This window comes from Homarus americanus, unplaced genomic scaffold (genome assembly GCF_018991925.1).
Source record: "Homarus americanus isolate GMGI-L3 unplaced genomic scaffold, GMGI_Hamer_2.0 scaffold29577, whole genome shotgun sequence".
NCBI classification, from domain to species: Eukaryota; Metazoa; Arthropoda; class Malacostraca; order Decapoda; family Nephropidae; genus Homarus; species Homarus americanus.
Genome location: NW_024744036.1, coordinates 5,001 through 8,839, shown reverse-complemented (window position 1 = coordinate 8,839; position 3,839 = coordinate 5,001).

Genomic DNA, 3,839 nt, shown 5'->3' with positions numbered 1-3,839 from the left:
GTATATACTGTTAATGTTTAGGTTAAGTTTGGTTAAGGGTAATTTATAAGCTGAATATTTTGTTAAGGGATTTATGGTACTTTATTATATACAACGAAAACTCGCATCCTTTGTCTACCCTTTTATAGTCCGATTGTCTTTGTTTTTTTTTATTGTTGTCACCTGTTGGGATCTGCAGATCGCATAACTATATTCTAAATCCCCCAACTCGTAATAGCCATCTGTTACTGCCGTGTCTTTCCATATACCTGTTTATTTCATTGTAATAGGTCTGGATTAATTTAACTTCTTCGTTGGGTAATGTTTCAGTGTGAAGTAGGAGTGTGTTTGGTTAGATGTTTTTTATTGGTTGAGGCCCGTCCATTTCTGAGTCTATGTCTTCTGTTGTTTTCCCTTGTAGGTTAATCGAGTGGTGATTACTTAAGTCGTCTTTGAAGCTGTCCCAGTCTGTTTTACTCATTTTCAGTCTCCTTTTTATTGGTATCTGTATGGGGCTTGTTGACAGTGTTAGTATAATTGGCAGATGGTCACTGCCTGTGAGAGGTCCTTGTTTTATATGGTAATTGAAAAAGGCTTTGTTGTTGGTAAAATTTTTGTCTGGTGTCGATTGTGTATTGTGATTTCTCCAGGTTGGAAAGTTAGGACCCAGATGATTGATTTTCTCCTAAATTTATTAATTGATTAAGGGCGTTTCCCACGACGTTATTATTTGTATTGTCAAAAATCCTATGTCTGGCGTTAAAGTCTCCTAAGATGTACATCGGATGACTATTGTTAGCCAATTTTAATAGGTCTTCTATAGGTAAGTAGTAGCAATAATTACGTCTCCTTGAGTTGTATTTATTTTTATTGCTAGAAATTCATCCTGAAGTCATCAATTAGTTTAAATTTTAAGTTTCTTTTAACCGCTATCGCTACTCCGTCATTTTTCTCGCCCGATTTATTTCTTTGGTTTACATAATAGTTAAAGAGTTTTATGTTGTTGTTTTCTGTCTCACCGTGACTGTTTATTAGTATAATGTCAGGGTCAATTTCGCGATATATATTACTTAGGTTAATTCTCTCGGTCTTCCAGTTTCTTACGTTGTGTTGTATTATTCTTAAAGTTCTTACTGTTTGTCTATTGTCCATTATTTCTTATACTTGGATTGTGGCAGTCAGTTGGAGTGGAGACCTATCATCCTGTTTCCCGCTTCTGACTCTTCTATACTCTGACGGGTCTACTATTTTAAAGTCTTTGGCCGTAATCTTTAGTTTGTCCGTAGTAATTAGTGACCAGACATAATCTTCACTTAGGGATTTTTCTTGATATGTCCACTTGTATATCCCTCCTTCACAGTTTTTTACTATTGTCCTCCTGTTGGTCTCGATGTTGGGATTCCATGTTTTGTTGTAGTGATAACTTTTAATCCACCTCTCTTCAGCAGATTCAGGTTACATTGTGATCAGTTTCCATCTTATCTTCTCCTCCCTCACCCTTTGGTTCGTCCCTTTTGTTATTTCTATCTTCTCTTTGTCACTTTCTAGTCATTTGTCTGGGGATCTCTATCAGTCGCTTTCTTGTGTTCCTTGTGTATCAGCTGTTGCTCCTTTTTGCTCAAACCTTTTGTTCGTCTTGATGTAGTCTTTCTCAGTTCGCTTATTACAAGGTCTGAAATAGTTTTTCGATTGTGATTCTCTGAAATATCATCTCTGGTAGGTTATTCAATTTAAACAGAACTTTGGTTCTCGGTCAGGCGATCCGGGTGCAATGATATTGTGCAAATGTGCATGGATCATACTAATCATTACCTTATCATGTATTGCCATCAGATTCTGGTCTATGGTTTCTTGGACCGCCTTTTGCTATTTCGACGTATGTCGCATCCTTCTGGCCTTGTTCTTTTTCCTTGTTTCTTGTACTTTATCATGTGTTTTTATTAAGTATGCCATTGCTAACGTCCTATGTCCTATGTATATATTCCTGTTTCTCTTACAGTTGAGACAGCCAACATGTGTATTCTTACATTCAGTGTAGGTATGGTCGTCGCCTGCACAATCTGAGCAGTACTTTTTTTCTTTTTCCGGACAGTCTCTCGTTGTGTGTTCTTCATATTTGTAGCAGGAGAAGCAAGCTTGCAGACTGATGAATGTCTCCTTCTTTATTTGATGTGGTGTGACTGACATGTTGAATATTAGAAAGCCCTGTTGTAAAACTTTCTCAGCCATTGACACTTCTTCAAACATGAGTATAGTCCTTTATCTTAATGACTTCTTCAATCTTCATCCACCTATTTTGGCGTTCCAGTTCTTCTTTCAGGTCTTCCTCCCGATCTCTTGATCGACTTGACGAACAAAACTGATCTTTTTGCTTTTTGTTCTGGTGGCATGACAACAATAAGGCCTTCATTGTAAAATATATCTCTTGCTTCTTTTGAAAGGATTTTATCTGAATCAAAGTCATCTTTACAGATTACTTTAAAACCTTCATTGGTGCTGAATATTCTAGTTAGTGGGACTTGCAGTTTGTTGTAAGTGATTTCTGCCACTTTTCCCCTTCCAATAGAGTGTCCCTTATCTCTATGTTTTATCTCTAATGCTGTCATCTTCTTAATACATCTAATCCTACCTATAACACAGGGTTGGGAGTAGGCCCCCCCCTCTGGACGGGCGTCGGGCCTGCACCCAGGTTACCCAGACTATAGTAATATCTAAAGTTGCTACTCACCGGTGACCTCGACAAGGTGCCCTGCACTTATCACAGGCCTTTGCCGACTTGATCGGTCATGAAGTCCCGCCTCCCGTTCAAAGAACGGAGTGTATGAGGGGGATGAAAAAAGGAAAGAAGAGGACTTAGAGAGTAGAAACAGCCTACCTACCACGCCACGTTCGGTCAGCCAATCAGAGCACCGCAGTAAACGTGCATGTATCACGCCACCGTGGGGCACCACTGATTGGCCAATCCAGGACGTAGACGCACGGGTAGTAGTCAAAATTTGGGTAGGCCAAATATTTGTTTTTTCCAAAGTTGGAATTTCCCGTACAATCTGTGATGGTAATTACACCGTCACTATGTTGAGTAAGTACAATCACTAGGATTGAGTGTCTTATCACAACAAAGTTGCAGACTCAAACATGCAGCAAAAGAATCAGGTCTTCGCAGCTCCGTGTCTATTTTTACTTAGGCTAGCATACCTAAGTTAAAGCAAACTCCCTTTGCCAATACAAGAAGGAAGAGGATTTCTTATAGTCTAATAAACAATTCATCATGACCAAATACAGTATCTAACACAGGGGGTCTGGGAAGAGTTCCCGGTTATAACTAACCATTTGATTGCATTATCTCTGAGAATAGTTATACTATCCATTTGATTGCATTATCCCAGGTTAAGGGGGCTGTGTGTGGTTCCATATCACCAGATTTATTAAAACCCTACGTCAGGCTAAACAGTTTAGGCTAGATAGGTGGTGGCTGCTTGATTATTTCTTTTGTCTCTTATTGACTCCCCGGGTGGCTAACCTCTATAAAATTGAGGACACCAATAGACCTTGTACTAAGGTTAGGTTAAACAGACACTTTTGCTGTAATGGAGGATTTCGCCATCGGGGAGCGTGACGAAACCTCCGGCGAAAGTAGTGGTTAGGTTAGGCGGCCCGGTAGTGGTTGGTTAGTTGCCTGTATTATTATTATTCTATAAAATTTAAGGTCCCCTGTTAGACTTTACCACGGTCAGGCTAAACAGTTTAGGCTGCTTGGATTATTTCTTTGTCTCTTATTGACTTCGGGTGGCTAACCTCTATAAAATTGGTGAGACACCAATAGACTTTTGTACTAAGGTTAGGTTAAATAGACATCTTTT